Genomic DNA, 17,351 nt, shown 5'->3' with positions numbered 1-17,351 from the left:
GCCATAAATTATGAAGATATATAGATATTAAAAAAAAAATGATCGCAGATGGCGTAGAATGATCATCATTTTGAACCATAAATTGAAGATTTCTGTAAAAATTTAAAACAGTAAATGTCAAATAAATCATGGCCACCTTTAATCAATTATGACTATTCTACAATTTAAAAAATTGAGAACTGTGCATATCTTTATTATTTCTTTTAATAATGCCTTGAATGCATTTTCCGGAAGTGACAACTATTTTAGAAACACAGCACACTTTTACAATATTTTACAAAAATATCTTCATTAACAGACTTATTCCATTTTTATAAAAATAAAGAAATACAAAGCTTTTCTTTATTTTCTTTATTAACACTTTTGTGTTAACCGTAACAGCTAGATATAGGTAAAATCATTTTATATCACACTATCCAAATTTGTGTCTATACACCGATTTATTGTGAAGTTCATTAGATTTCACTAAACGTTCATACGTATCGAAATAATCATCAGGAAGTTACACATCGGTATTCAGTAGGCAACTTTCCCCTATATCTGGTATATTATATGTAATGTAATGAACTACCCACCTGATTTAGTTTGTATGTACCTTTCATACCTGTACAGATTGAAACAATCAACTAATCTACCACTTCAATAACATTTGTATCAATGCGTATGTATGTTCATCATAGATTAACCCTGATATTATATAAATAAATGTTACTGTAACGCAGGCGACAGAAGATACAATTAATTTAATTTTCATTATTAGAAATTAGACAGGTATCTAAGTGGCAGAGGTGAGACGTAAGAGGTATACTGGAGTAAATCTAAGCAAAAAAAGGCTGTTATATGGATTAAAAGTTCGAGCAGCGAAACTTTGGGGTTTTTCTTTTCACATCAAAATAAGTATTTTTTGAAATTTTTTACTTTCCCGGAGTGGTGCAACATGTTTAAAAAACAAAATGGCGTCAAAAATGAAACTTTTTTCAGAAATTTTATCATTTTTATTTTATATTCGCAAAAGGAGACATCGGTGCATATCCAAATTTGGTAGGTTTGTAGTCCATGTTAAGAACTACTCCTCATAATTTTTTGGTGGGGTTTCGTCCCTTCCCCTCCCAGTTATATATATATGTATACATACATATGGTAAAACAGTTCATTTGACTATAACTTGAAAAATATTCGATTGATTTTAATGAAACTAATATCAATAGTAGGTTTTATTACTTACAACTTTCGGTTAAAATTTTAGCGAAATCCGTTAAATAGTTCGGGGAAAATTTCCAATTTAGGGAATTGTTTAAAATGGCTGCCATTTTATGCCATTTTGTCCTACGAGGTTAAATTTTTTTTTAAATTGTAGCATTTTTTATTATCTTTTGATTTTATAATAAGTGGCTTACCCGTAAAATGACTCCTTGATCCATATTTTTGCGAAAAACAGAAAATTTAACACTTTCTGGAAATAATTGTTTGGGGGGTGTATGGACTGGCTTTGGGGGGTGTTTTTTGCTTTGGCATGAGAAAACTATTTTTAAAAGAGGTCTATATGGTTAAAAGCAAAATTTTTCACTTTTAACCCCCGCGCTGTAAGGGTGAAGGGGTGTATGAAATAAATGTATCTTAAAAGATTTTAAAAAGAGGTCAAAATAGTTTAAAATGCTAAAGTAACCCAAAATTTTAGATGCTTTTATTAATATAGCACTTTTTACAACATCCACCCCTTCCCCTCCCGCTTTTATATTTTTTGCAAATTCAAAATTTTTATGACGTATAAAGGGGTTTTTGGGGTCGCTGATCTCGAATTTTGCAATAGATTATCAAAACAATTGTAATATTTTTAGGGGGTGTACTTATTTGGGCCAAAAGTTCGAGATCAGCGACCCCAAAAACCCCTTTATACGTCATAAAAATTTTGAATTTGCAAAAAATATAAAAGCGGGAGGGGAAGGGGTGGATGTTGTAAAAAGTGCTATATTAATAAAAGCATCTAAAATTTTGGGTTACTTTAGCATTTTAAACTATTTTGACCTCTTTTTAAAATCTTTTAAGATACATTTATTTCATACACCCCTTCACCCTTACAGCGCGGGGGTTAAAAGTGAAAAATTTTGCTTTTAACCATATAGACCTCTTTTAAAAATAGTTTTCTCATGCCAAAGCAAAAAACACCCCCCAAAGCCAGTCCATACACCCCCCAAACAATTATTTCCAGAAAGTGTTAAATTTTCCGTTTTTCGCAAAAATATGGATCAAGGAGTCATTTTACGGGTAAGCCACTTATTATAAAATCAAAAGATAATAAAAAATGCTACAATTTAAAAAAAAATTTAACCTCGTAGGACAAAATGGCATAAAATGGCAGCCATTTTAAACAATTCCCTAAATTGGAAATTTTCCCCGAACTATTTAACGGATTTCGCTAAAATTTTAACCGAAAGTTGTAAGTAATAAAACCTACTATTGATATTAGTTTCATTAAAATCAATCGAATATTTTTCAAGTTATAGTCAAATGAACTGTTTTACCATATGTATGTATACATATATATATAACTGGGAGGGGAAGGGACGAAACCCCACCAAAAAATTATGAGGAGTAGTTCTTAACATGGACTACAAACCTACCAAATTTGGATATGCACCGATGTCTCCTTTTGCGAATATAAAATAAAAATGATAAAATTTCTGAAAAAAGTTTCATTTTTGACGCCATTTTGTTTTTTAAACATGTTGCACCACTCCGGGAAAGTAAAAAATTTCAAAAAATACTTATTTTGATGTGAAAAGAAAAACCCCAAAGTTTCACCGCTCGAACTTTTAATCCATACACAAGGCGTAATTTCACTCTACTAGTATATGATTGCAAGTGTTCGAATGTATGGTTTCAGGTGGAATTGTAAGAAAGTTGATAGTGTGATGGTGTGTACTTATGATTTGTGCTGTAATAGAAAGTGTGAGACATCTGATAGGAATCCAGGAGTGGCAGAAAAACAAGAGCTAACTACCATTATATTTAACTTGTTCTGTATCAATGATGCCGTGATTGTTTTCCAATAACAATACAATTACAAATTTTCATATAAGAATAGCTGTTTCTTTTTTTAACATTTTAAATTAATTTTATAATTTATGTCAAGTTGTCTCAAAAAATATATGCATATTCTAAGAGAAATTTTAGATACGAATAAGAAGTTTTCTAAACGAAAAATGTTTACAAAATGCAGGGTTTTCCTTCTACATTTAATTAAATTGCTTTAAATGCATGATTAGATACAAATACGAAGTCTTTTATCTACAAAACCATTAATGTGCTTATGAAATACGAGATTTTCATTCCAAGCCGACAATAAGAATCATCAATTTTTGTTTTTATATTATATAGAGAGTAAAAAAGCTTCGAAAACACTTTTTGAAAAAGAAATTAATGCTCTAAGCTCTATTAAAATACTGAGAGAGAAAAACAATTACACAGACCAAAGAACTTTCACTTGCATGATAAGTTCAATGATACGATTGGGAAAAGAGGCAGGCTTAAATTCAGAAGAAATGAGAATAAAAACATCCAAATTCGTACAGATTAACTAATGGTGGCAGCGCTTTACAAGATGAAATTCTGGTAATAGAAAAGGCCAAGTTATAAAGAAAGTGAAAAATTAACTGTAAATATCCCAATATACGCAAGATCGTAAGGCAGTAATAGGGCTTTTCATTTTAAAATCACGATTCACATTTGTTTCGTACTAAATGATTTATAACCAATGTGATAAAATGAATAACAAATATCTTCTATCTTAGTCCTACTTATTGCTGTCAGTACGAAAAAATAAACTCTGCACTTGCGCTTATGACATGATGAAAAGGCCTATTAAGGCCAAGAGTATTGAAAGAAGCAACCGGATGCATATCAAAATGATAATAAATTATGCAAGCTGCTGGAAATGGTTCAAATCATGGACTTAGAACACGGGCTATGTTCGGTGTTAAATTAAGGGTAGTGCAATGAACAATAGATTCCAGGTCTTATAGTGAAAAGGCCCTTAAACGATCTGCCAATGGTGTCAAGAGTTTGGCAATATTGGCCCGAACCCTGGCATGCATTGGTTGACCCGGCATAAGTATGCCCACTTCTCAATAATTTCCAGCCAGGCTTGAACATATATTGGCCACGTTGTTATTTCTTATGTGGATGTGGGTTCAAACCTTATTTAACTTTTCCTAGTGTGGACTATGACTTTAAAAAGTATTGCGATGTAATATTCTTTAAATAACGTTCGGACTATAAATTATTCGTTTGACTTATTTTTAAACAAAACTCATTGATATTTTATATCTATATACGTCTAAGAAGTTTAAAATCAAATAATTCATTATACCTGAATTATTACGCTAGTTTTCGGTAAAGTAAGTTTTATTTGTTCACATTTGTAACTATTACTATGATTATTACTATTATCATTATGATCATTACACGAATAATATTCAAACCATTTTCACATAATAATAATAATGATAATAATGTCTGTATATTTTATATAAATAATTAAGTAATGTTAGTTTTATCGATTCTATAGGTAATATTTGTATATTAAAATTAACTTAGTTTTTGGTTATATTTCAATTATTTTGAATCGATAAATATAATATCAATTCTCATTTGTTATAAATAAAATATAATCTATCTTTAATAATAATAAAATCAGAAATATGATTTCTAGCTGTACCCTGCGGTGTTGCTCGCGATTAAAAGAGAGTAGTGTTATCCGCGATTAAAAGAAATTTTGGGAGTTCTTATCGTTACTGTGTAACTAAATCAATCCTTCTTGAGAAAAATGGACTAAAACTCTATTTCGCAAACACAAAAAAATGGGGACGAAAGGTATAAAATGTCAAAATTCAAAAAATGTTTAGAGTACTGAAAATTATTCAAGATATAAAATTCAATAGTTGTTTTAAATGTCCAATCAAGTGAAAGTCTCCGGAAGAAAGGTTCTTCTGTCCACCGTATGGACGTAAATCGAAAAAGCACAAGTATCACAAATACCTATTCATAAGTAGGAATTAATTGTTGTGTACACTCAGCCAAACATTTTTCACCGGCTCCCATAAAAATCTACTAACGAGGAGTCCATTCGGAGGTCAAATGCTTCATTTTCTACAGAAAAAGTCGATATCAAAATGCTGTGAATCGACCATTCTTAGAAATGTTTTATGAAATATTTAATTCTTAGGAATAATAAAAAATAGAACTTGATTATTCAAAAACTATTGTATAATGGCTTTTAAATAGCATTTATTTATAAAGTTTATCAGCCATAAAGAATATTTCCCTTGAACATTTCTCAACACATAGAGCTTTGATTTTTCATTTCTTTGGAATTTGATTTAATTTCTAAAACTTTTTCTTACATATTTTATACTGATTCATATTACGATTTTCATGAAGTGTTTTTGCGGAAACTTGAAACTTTTTTCAAATCTGTGTTATATTGAATTCATTGCGAAAAGTTGTAAAACTTTGGCATGAAGATATTTTTTTAAATTTATTTTAATTTAATTTTTTTTTTTTAAAGTCAGAAACTTTTTGTACCTCAATTTGATTGTTTCTACTTTTGAATAATTTATGAAAGAAAACATTCATATAAAATTTTCTAAATATCCGGACGATTCTTGTGGATTCCGAAGTAAGGCTCATTTTAGCTAATAATTGGGTATTTGCATGGAATTTATTTTTCAAATTTCTTAACTTAATATGAAAAAAAACCGTAAGCGAGATGACAAAGAGTGAAATTAAAATTAAAATCGGCCAAAAAATACGGATGACATAAGCATTTTAAAGACAGGTAATTAACAGAGAGATCCGATAAGAACAAGGGCGTCAGTGTGTCTATCAGCCATATACTATAGTCTAGCTAAATACAGTATACCACGATAGCCACTAGATGTTAAATTCTATTTTGCTATAATAAAAACAAAAATTTTATTGTGGTTATTTTTATAGTTATTCGAAAAAAAAAAAAAAATAAATTTTTTAATTTTTCTCGGCTGTTTGTTACATTAATAAGTTTTTAATAAAAAAAATAAAATTATGCAAATATCCAATTGATTATATTTATATAGTACAAAATATCAGGTAAATAAGAAATTAGTTGCAGAAACAATTTTTATATAAAGTAAATAAGTTTCTTTTTGATGACAATATATTTTTCCTCAATTACCAATTTACTTTTATTTTTTGCAATATAGACCGAAACCGATATAATATCCAACATGCCAAAGTATGCTATTTAGTGTGGCCACATTAACTTTGTAATAAAAACACAATTGTTTTCCATACATACTATGAAACAAAAATAAAGATAATTAAATTGGTTTGATGTTAAACATTTGATAAAATTTTACAAAAACTTTATATAACCAACCATGGGCGATGCTAAGTGGAATGATAATTACTTTTCGAGTATAACATAATGCTTCACCCTTAACTGAGTGTCTGAAAATTTTACACGACTGACCAAACAAAAAAAATGAGTGCACATGTGTTTAGGGACCATGTTTGTATGTCTTGTTTTGTGTCACCATAACGTTAGAATCTTTGCCGGAACCATTATGTCTGAACTGGCTCATACATTTAAATGCTGTAATATGGAGAAGAAATAACAACAACCATTTGACGTCTTTAAATCCACTTTGTGAGGATAATTGGTTGTATGTGTAATCAAAGTAATATGAACGATTACAACATCATCCCGAGTGACAAGGTCTGTATGTGTCAATATTGCGGCAGTTTGGGGCTTTTGTGATTTGTGAACAAATTTTTAAAAGATAGGAAAACTCTTTATATAAAGATAACGATTTTAAAACAAAACTTGTCACTAAAATGTATGAAGTGAAAATAAATAAAAATATTAAAAAACACGTCTATCCTGACAAAGAACGAAATAAAGAAGTTTTATTAGTTAATCTGTCTACACAAAGTGAAAAATCATCCATTTTCTCGCTGGCTAAACAGTTCAATAAAATTGTCATTGGGATATCTTAGATTAAAAACTGTACCATTTGATTTTTCCTATTGAGTCAGCGAGTAAATGATTGACCATTCGGTTTATATATGTCGCAGCCAACCAGCTTAATTAACCGTTCAATATACAGCCTAACTTTATTTAAAACGACACCGTTCAACTACCGGCCTGAATCATATTCACCCGTAACGTCTAATACAGCAGTTAATGGCCTGGCTGGCTGATGCTTAGACCATTAATCCAAAAGGTTGATGAATGCTATTTTACAAAAAAAAGTAAAATGTTTGAGATGAGAAATTGTTTATTTAGAAAATGTTAATTGAGAAATTAAGTATTTACAGTTTAAAAATGTTATTTGCTAATCATGCAATCAAACAGCGTAACTCAAAAAGATGTAAGTAATTAAAATATTATTTGTTAACGCAAGTTAAAGTTCCATGAAATTTCGAATCGCAAAGCCAATGAAAATCGACATTAATTAACAGCCAGCCTACAACTACATTGTGACTAGCCTCTCTCAAAGAAATTGGACTCTAAAATTTTTACGCCATAGTTTGTATCTGTGTAGGTACTGTAAATCTTGCCAGGAAATCAGTTTTTAAAAGGGTCTGGCTTAGTTTCAACTTTATGTACGCCTTTTCATATCAAAAATTTTCCCTTAATTAATTAGCCAACAAAGTTTCAAGTAGCATACCTATCATTTAAAAAATCCTAGTTGTTCCACGATCTTTTGACATGATATTATGATCAATAAACTAATTATTCATGGTTGCTAATAAATTTGCAACTATATCTATGATTATTGGTTTCGAAAAAAAGTAAGCTAAGGAAAATCACTCTTTTAATATTATCAGATAGGGTAGGTATAAAATTAGTCACTATAGACGAACAACTCGAAGCTACATACCAATTGGTCACCTTCTATCTTTCATAGTTCTGGAGAAAATTTATGGAAAATAAATTACACAGGTTAGTACCTTGATGTTTTGTAGATCTTTTCTCCGAAGCTATAGAAAGTTCCCGTTGGACAGATAAGTTCAAATTGTGGGTTTCTTGTGCCTTCATACCAACTTGATTTCACAAAATTAATTTATACCAACTTGATTTCATATTATTAAAGCGCGAAAAATGAGTTTATAGTGAATCGTTAGTTATTGAATTTGACCCCTTTCATCTCTACATATTCTCGGATGGGGTTGGTATGAAATAGGCACTATAGACAATAAAAATCGAAAATTCTTAACAATTTTCAACTTTCTATCTCTTATTTTTCGAAGAAAAGCTCTTGAAATTTACTTTCTTACCATTGCAGGGGACACTTCAGGTAGAATTTTTTTTTACGTTTTCGAAATCTTCATATTTTTCCCAAAATTTTAGTAGAGGGAATTTTCCCTAGCCGGATTGCAATAACTTTTATTTATAGTTTTTTGCAGTAAAAGTGTGAAATTTGATATTTTCTCCGAGCTGAGAATGTTATGGCTACAACAATGAACTTAGTTGAAGTAACATTGTATGTAAACCAAAAATACTTAAGCATCCTTATACATGAACAACATTAAAGTTTACTTACATTGAAATTAAATGTAATAAAAAAAATCTATATACGTATAGTAAAATACAATACATGTACTAACAAAACCACGAAATAGCGATAAAGTGAGTTTGGTTACACTGAACCAATAACACTATAAGATAAACGAAAATCTAAACTACTTACCTAAGCAAATCTACAGGGTGTTATCGTTCAAATATATAAAATCGTTCAAGTATATTCATAAATCCGATTATGTGATATACAAATTATTTAATAGTTTGACTTGCTATACCATGTATATGAAATATACCAAGATATATTAAGTTTAGTTCCAAGTTTGTAACGCTTAAAAATATTGATGCTATGAACAAAATTTTGGTGTAGGTGTTCATAAAATCATCTAATTAGTACATTTCCGGTTATCTGTCTGTCATCTGTCTGTCGTCTGTCCCTCTGTCATTAAGATAACTCAAAAACGAAAAAAGATACCAAGCTGAAATTTTTATAGCGTGCTTAGGACGAAAATAGTGAGGTCGAGTTCTTAAATAAGCAACATAGGTCAATTGGGTCCTGGGCCCGTACGAACCATCTTGTAAACCGTTAGAGGTAGAACAAAAGTTTAAATGTAAAAAATTATTCTTGTAAAAAAATAAACAACTTCTGTTTGAAACATTTTTTCGTAAATATCACTGTTTACCCGTGAGAACGCAAATTGTATAGTATGTATTATATGGGAATATCAGTTATCTATGTGTGACATGTATGTGTAATGTGACAGAGTAATCAACACTGAATTTTCATTCAAAAGTGGTATAGTAAATTTTTGTCTAAAACTATGAACACATACATCAATTTTTACATTTCTTACATCAAAAATTACAAAGTTTCAAAGATTCTTATCCCTTGAAGAACTCCATGAGCTCATACATCAATTCTTACAATTATTCAAAATAGACTTCAAAATTGACCAAGTTTCATACAAACTATCAAAACTATCATTTATGACGTAGGTGTGCACTAAAACGAGTATTTTATAAATTTATCCCCTAAAGGGCTGCCGAAATTAAGGTTTGATAGTTTGTATGAAACTTGGTCAATTTGGAAGTCTATTTTGAATAATTAAAAAAAATTTTCCAACCCTCAGAAATAGGAAGGAACAAAAAATAATAGTAGATACATTGCACTTCACTAATCAGCTTTTAGAATCAATTTTATAAAAATTTCGCTAAAAGGATTTTATAGAAATAGTTGAATGTCGAGTGAATGTAAAGATGTAATTTTAAGCAGAAACATCAAAAGCAAACAAATAATATGTAGCATTCTGTATTTTTACTATATTAAGTATTGTAGTTTATTATTTCCTGTTTTCGCTGATAATAATGTTTTTCGCACCAACATTTTTAATGATCCCACTAAAATCACTATAAAACTTAATGACATTGTGTTGCTAACTACATCTAAAGTATATAAGATTAATCTCGTCTAAAATTCTACGGTAAAATGCAAATGTTTTCAAAAAAAAAAAAAAAACAGTATTTCAAAGTTTTAAGTGTTTACGAAATCGAAAGTCCCCATGACTGAATATAATATCTTTTATTATAATTATTTATAAACTACTCACTAAAGTAACCAATATTACTTATCTGCGCTCCCACTAATACAGTCTTTTAAAGGTTTGCACAACGCCCTACCACATTCTATCTTGTACAATGTTGCTCCAACCTTGAACCTTGAATTGTAATTTCGGAATTTCGGAGATTGTTACAAAAATATACATAGTTGCAAGCAAACTACTTTTTGACCGACTTCAAAAAAGTAAGATGTTCTTAATTCGACCGTATTTTTTTATGTTTGTTACCTCAGAATTTTCGACTGGCTAAACCGATTTGGATAATTCGTTTTTTTTTTTGAAAGCTGGTGCTTCCCGTGTAGTCCTTTTTCAATTTGGTCCCGTTCTGACAATGGCATTAATGATATAAGCCTTAAATTTGCTCAATAACTCAATATCACGTCAACCGATATTGATGATGCGGTTGTATTTTAGTGATAAGTACTGTTCAAAAACAAATTAATATGCACTAAAAAGTAAAAAAAAAAAACTTTAATACAATGTAGTTACAATTATTGTTATTTTTGAAGTCAGTGTTAGCTAAGTAAATGTAGTGAAACTGTTCTGTCACAGTTGTTCCGTTGGCTGACACCGATTCCCAAAACAACAATAATTTTAACTACATTATATTATCGTTAGTTTTATACGTTTTAGTGCATTTAAATTTGTTTTGGAATTGTCTTTTTTAAAGTCGTTTTTTTTTTTTAAAGTTTTTATATCTAGTTCTGATATGTATATAGTACTTACAACAATATAAAATATATATTTACCTATCCTTACCTAATCTGACAAAGAGATGGAATAAAGAAATCGAAGTTCTGGCTGGCTACTCTATATGTATTTTTCCACACGCTTTGATTCCATATGAAGATAACTACTTACTTTAAAGGTAAAAATATTTATTCTTTAAGCAACGTGTTGGTTTCGCTATACATATATTCATTAACCACGAACCGTTTAATTGAAAAAAATCTGATAATTATACTCTGTAAACAAGGTGGACTAGTCTATTATGGCTAATACTTCTTTTTGTAGCTACCCAATTAAAAAATAATTTAAATACAAGTTGCAGAGTTTAATGGAAGACATCATGTTCTGACATCATATTGGATAATATGATAATAATCATAGTCAATTAGAATAATACTAGCTAGAATCGTGCGGAATTCCGCTCACGTAGTAACCGTAGCCCGTGCTACCATGTACTCATAGCTGAAAACATCAAATTTCGTAGAAAAGTGGTGAAAATGTCACAAGTCCTTATGAATATTAGGAAATCATGTGTTACAAATAGTAATTATATGTCTAGAGTATTAGGAGAGCATCTTTAAAAACTAACATGTTTGCCTAAAAATATTTTGAGTATTACATTTCTAGAGTATTAGGAAAGCATCTGTAAAAACTATCGGGTTCGCCTACTAAACTTTTTTTTCGAAGCGGTACATTTTTAGACCATGAGTGTATTTTTTGTCAAACCTAGACATAATACGCTTGGAAATGAGGGGTGAATCATGGACCTTGATAAAGGAATATGGAAGATCAGGGTAGGACAGAAAAAACTTGCTAGAGTAATAATATATAAGATAATAATAGTCAATTTAGATTCTAAAAGGTAGAATATAAAATAACACTTTCAATTAGAAAACTAACAATTTTTATTAAAATCATTTTTTCCTCTTTTGGAAAGGAGAAGAAACTATTCCATAATTCGAAACACTTTCACATAAAAAAATAAACAAATAGGTGTTCCATAAAAATCTTTCGCAAAGGAAACTAAAGACAATGTTACACGGCGCAGAAACTTGGTGGATTTGGTATTTGGATATTGTCTCCAAAGTCCATTTTAAGAATATCTTTTGTCTACCACGATGCACAGCCCGCTATTTAGTCCGTTCAAAATTTAAATTGTAAATTTTATTGGACATCACATGAGAGATTGTGAAAGATTATTTAAAGTTTCCTCTCAAAATAAAGAGAGGAGAGCCTTGACAGAACTGAGACTTATGGAAGAGCAATAAATAAGATTTTATTTCAATGGTATTCTATATAACAGGGATTCTCAGGAGATGTATGTATATCCTATGCAATATGCAAGCAAAAGGCACCCTTGAACATTTTATGTTAAAATGTCACAATCTTTTGCAAAAGTTACATCTTGTCGCCCAGTAATGTCAAATCTAAGTATCGACAGAACAATTGACATACACAACTATTGTGATAAGAGGTTCGCAGCTTTGCTCTGCATTGCTTCACCGTGCTCGGCGTTCTGCTCGGCAACTTTGATTAGCACAGCGGGACGAAAGTTGACACTTTCCGCCCGGAGGGAAGAAAATGTATTTTTGCCATAAATTTTTCTAGTATTTTAAATAATTATTATTTTTTTTTTTTTTTACTTGGAATATATATTTTTTTAAATCCTTGTAATACTTGTTTTTGTTCTGCTTGTATTTCTTACGAAAAAGATACTAACCATGTAATTACCGTTTAAATACATGATTATAATTAATATTATTAAGTTCATTTTGGAATCAATGGAAGAAAATCGAAAACTTTTCCAATTGTTATTTATTTTTTTAAATTGCATTTGTTTGGTTTCATTTTGTTTCTATTGCAGGCGGGGGGGGGGGCTGGTGTTACGACCTGGTGATTCTTATTTCTTATTGACTTATACAAGATCCATTCTATACATGATTGCCATGTTGGATACAAACCTTACACATTTTTTTGCGTAACAAGTACTCAGAGAAGTTACGTAGTAGCTTTTACAATTAAATAGCTTTTGGTCTCTTTAAAAAATGGTATCGCAAAAACGTTATCTCTTCAAAAAATGTTATCTCTTCGTAAAATATGTTTTCACGTGAAAAAATTAGCGTATCACCTTTTAAAAGAGAGAAAAAAGAGATATAGATAAATAATTTGTTGAAATTCGCACTCAAAAAATCATTTCCAATATAATTATTTTGACAAGCCTGTAGCATATTCGATTTCTAGTTTTCATATTGTTTTAGAGACATCTTAAAAGAGCCAAAACGCAGTTTTTACACAAAAAGAGACCTTTTAAACCTAAGAAACAAGTTTTTCCTAAAGTTTTTTCACATGAATTTCAGTTTTTAGAACCATAAACGGTGGATGTATTACAATAGCAGTGTCTTTTATATAATCTTCGTGGCTACAACATTCAATTTTAAACTTTGATATTTGTATGATTGTTTCGAACAATGTCTTTGGTTTTCGAAACATTAAAAGAACGTTAAAATTTATTTTATTCTTTGTTAAAAAGATTTTGTAGGAAAGGAAATATACACATTAAAATTTCATTTTTTAAATGGCTTTTATATCCTTTTTGCGCAAATAAAAATATATTTTTACAGTCATGACAGTAATTTTATGTTATGGAAAAAGAGTAACTATAAAATCCAGAAAGGAACTACTCATTTGGCTAATTGCATTGTAAGAATTAAGAAAATAATGCATTCATTATGTGTTGTTTAAGAGTTTGTTTTGGATAAAATTAACTGTTCGCTGCATAAAGGGTCGCTATTGATAGTGACAGAAAAAAGCATTTTATCATTTCATTATATTGTACCAGATCTATCAGAGTAAATAATCAACAAGGAAAGGCTAAAGAGCCAATGCAATGCGTAACAAGCACTTTGTTATGTAATGAAGTAATCGAGTGACCAGTTTTCACGCTCCAAGCGCTTTTACTCTCTTAATAGCAACATCTTAGGAGCATCCAATTTTTTGTTTTCAAATGGACCACTTTATTTTGCAATATTTAAAGTAGGTACTTTAGCTCCGGTTAAAAGAAAAATTTTTGTTCAACATCTGTTCTTGTTTTCGAGAGTTATGACACTTTAAATGGGAAATAAATAATCAAATTAACTCAGTTTATCACACAGTCGATTTAAAGCAGCATTTATGGGCGGCTTCATCAAAATCTACACAAGCTTGAGTTATTCATAATTCTATATATTCCATTGAATATAGGTAGGTATGCCACATTTTTTAGATATTACCACGAAAAAACTATCCATTGAAGTCAATTACGGAGACCACGGTGGCCATTTGATTGGATAATGTGTTTCTTACTACCTTTCTTGGTAATTATTTCCTACTATCGAGTATAGTTGTCCAAACCTAAGAATAGTCTAAGCGGATGGAACTCTATTGATGGTACGAAAAAAATTTGGTATAAGTGTTCATAAAATCATCTTATTGGTCCATTTTCGGTTGTACGTCCGTCCGCCCGTCCGTCTGTCAACACGATAACTCAAAAACAATGTATGTGTGGCATGTATAGGTATATGTGTAATGTAATAGAGTAATAATCATCACTGTCTATTTTCACTTGTTTTTTCTTAAATATTTTGTGTTTGAAAAAAAGTAGGTCGAGCATTTTATAACTGTTAAGTTTCTTCGACGGTTTTTTTGTGTTCCAATGTAATGGCTAGTTATTTAATAATTTTGCCAAAAGTATGCTATGCTTACGATAGTAACAACTTCTTAGGTAATATGAGAAGGTAATGTACTAAAATAACCATAAGATGTAAGTGTTATTGTTACCGCTGGGTGTTTATATGCACCTACTGTACTGAAATCATTGTAATTTTTTATTTTTATTTTTTTATATTTGACGTTTTATATAACAAACAGCCATTATGTTATTGTTATTATATTATGAAGTTACAAACAACATTCGGCATAATAATGCGGTAATATTATGACAATTAAGTTATTGATAAGTTTGAGAAAAATTTGGATTCCTTTGTAAGGAAATTACGGGATAATACGTTGATTACAAACTTACTTTTTCATTGGTTTTTACAAATTTTGGTAATTGCCACAAAATTAAGAGTTTCCAAGAAAACATACTTGAATCATTGCCGCCACCTTTTGTATAAAATAAAATGAGACATGTCTCCCAAAACGAGCAATTTTGTACAAAAGCAAGCCAAGCCTAATTGACTAATTTTGTGATCGCAACTTTTTGAAGACCTCACGTATATGTAATTTTAGTTGAATGCAATGTAAAAATAAAAAATAAATGAATATCATTCATAATTTCAAACGTTAATGATAAAAAAGATTTTTATAATCTCATTAGAGTATTACAAAGCACAAAAAAGGTGTTTGATTTAAATGTCAACTGTTTGGAAAATTAATTGTGTTTCTGGATTATACTACACATATATAACATGATGTATTTATAGGGTGTCCGATATGAAATAATCTTATTTAAAACACTTACAAATACTGGATATAATAAATAACTAAATAAACAACTAATTTTTTGTGCGTTAGACGTAGATTAACTGCACGATAAGAAAGGCATTACTAATGCATAGTATGAGTGCAGATACTCAATGAGTATCTGATAATACTCTTTAAATTTGCCATAATATCCATAACTATGGCGTTTTTTACAATACAGTATGTTATAAACAGTCAGATACCTACTCAATACGTAACTGATAATATAATATTGCCGTAATATCCATAACTATGACGTTTTTTGACAATGTATGCCAAAATAGGACAAAATATGTGATAGCCTGTGGATATAAAGACTTATAAATACAACCATCGCATGGTAAGGAATAAGACATTTTGCCGTTTTCATATTTTTCGGTTTCTTAATTCTATGGTTCAGTAGCTGAAAGAAAACCGAACTTGAAATGACATGTTAAATGTAAACTGTCGTAGTTAAAATTTTCTAGGTAATTTATTATGTACAGCATAAGTGTTTTAAATTAACGCATCTCGAGCTGAACACACTGTATATCTATATAATAGCCCAACATAATATAATAAGTTATATAACGTAATTCATGTCACTTTTAAATTGTGTAAGAATTAAAATATTAAATGAGAGTTTTTTTTTTTTTTTTTTGTGGAAAATGAATATAAATTGTAAAATATTCCTTACATAATAGTCAGAGAGCAAAGCCCAATTTTCACACGTCTCTTAAAACTGTATGCAAATCATAGTGAATGATCTTCTCAAACAAGCTTGGCGATGATACCGAGTCCCGATTGGGCAGGATCTAAAAGTATCGGCCCGTGAAAGTACTTAATTTTCAATCTTTTTGAAAACTTTATGAGGGATAGCCAATGAGATAGATTTGGTCATTGAGATATCATCTAAAATTTTAAATCGATTGGTGGTCAAATTTTAAAGGTGGTAAAATTTTCTAGATACCATTCAAAACTTTTTCTCCTTCTTTGAGTATGAAAAAGCAATACCCTTATTAATTTTTTTAACGCCACGCCGGAAAATTCAATATTTGCACGATTTTAGTGTTTACAGTTCGTTTACAAAATATATTATAAAATTTATACCAAGAATTATTTTGGCCATCTGAATGTGCGATGAGCTGGAAACTATTTTTTCAAGCATCCCAGTTTATAATATATTAATATTTGCTTTTTTAGCAATCCATTGTGTCCATAGTCCGACACGTTGAATTTTGAAACTTTCAATATTTCGAGCTACAAGCATATTGAGGCATGTCGGAGGACGAAAAGCCAATAATTTTTTTAAGGGGCGAGGGGTCAGTTGAAAATTTTCCGGATTCATCATTCTGGCTTAGTGATGCTGGACTACCTAAGGACTATGTGCACAATAATTTTTGATTTGTTTCAAATAATTTCAAAAAATGTATTCATTACACCTCTTAGTCACATTAATCATGAATGTTTTTACTCGGAAGCCTTCTCCGATTTTGATTATTTAAAAAAAAAATATTTCTTCTTGTTTATTATTTAAAATGATCTTTCAGGAGGGTTGGGAAAATCTGGAAGGGGAGAATGCAATGTAACGACAGATATATCAACGCCCAGCCTAAATCGATAATGAAGTTTGAAATTTCGAGATGATATCGATAGTATATGTCATTTAGGAAAAGATTTTTCAAAAATCATTACCTTAAGGGGTAAAATTAAAGTTTGTATGAAAATATATACAATTTGAGTTCACTTCTTAACCGATTTTAAGAAATTTTTATCAGCAAGTAACATGGGCTGGGCTGTATTTTATATTCAAAAAAATTTAGGTTCCGCACTAAAAGTAAAAATCGTGAAACCGTCATTTTCACTACGTAACCGATTTTAAAAATTATTTCATCTGTAGACTATTACATTATCAGCAAGTAACATCGCCGTACTATATTTTCAAAAAAATTAGGGGCTCG

The sequence above is a fragment of the Chrysoperla carnea genome, chromosome 1 (genome assembly GCF_905475395.1).
Source record: "Chrysoperla carnea chromosome 1, inChrCarn1.1, whole genome shotgun sequence".
NCBI classification, from domain to species: domain Eukaryota; kingdom Metazoa; phylum Arthropoda; class Insecta; order Neuroptera; family Chrysopidae; genus Chrysoperla; species Chrysoperla carnea.
This window is presented reverse-complemented; position numbering follows the sequence as displayed.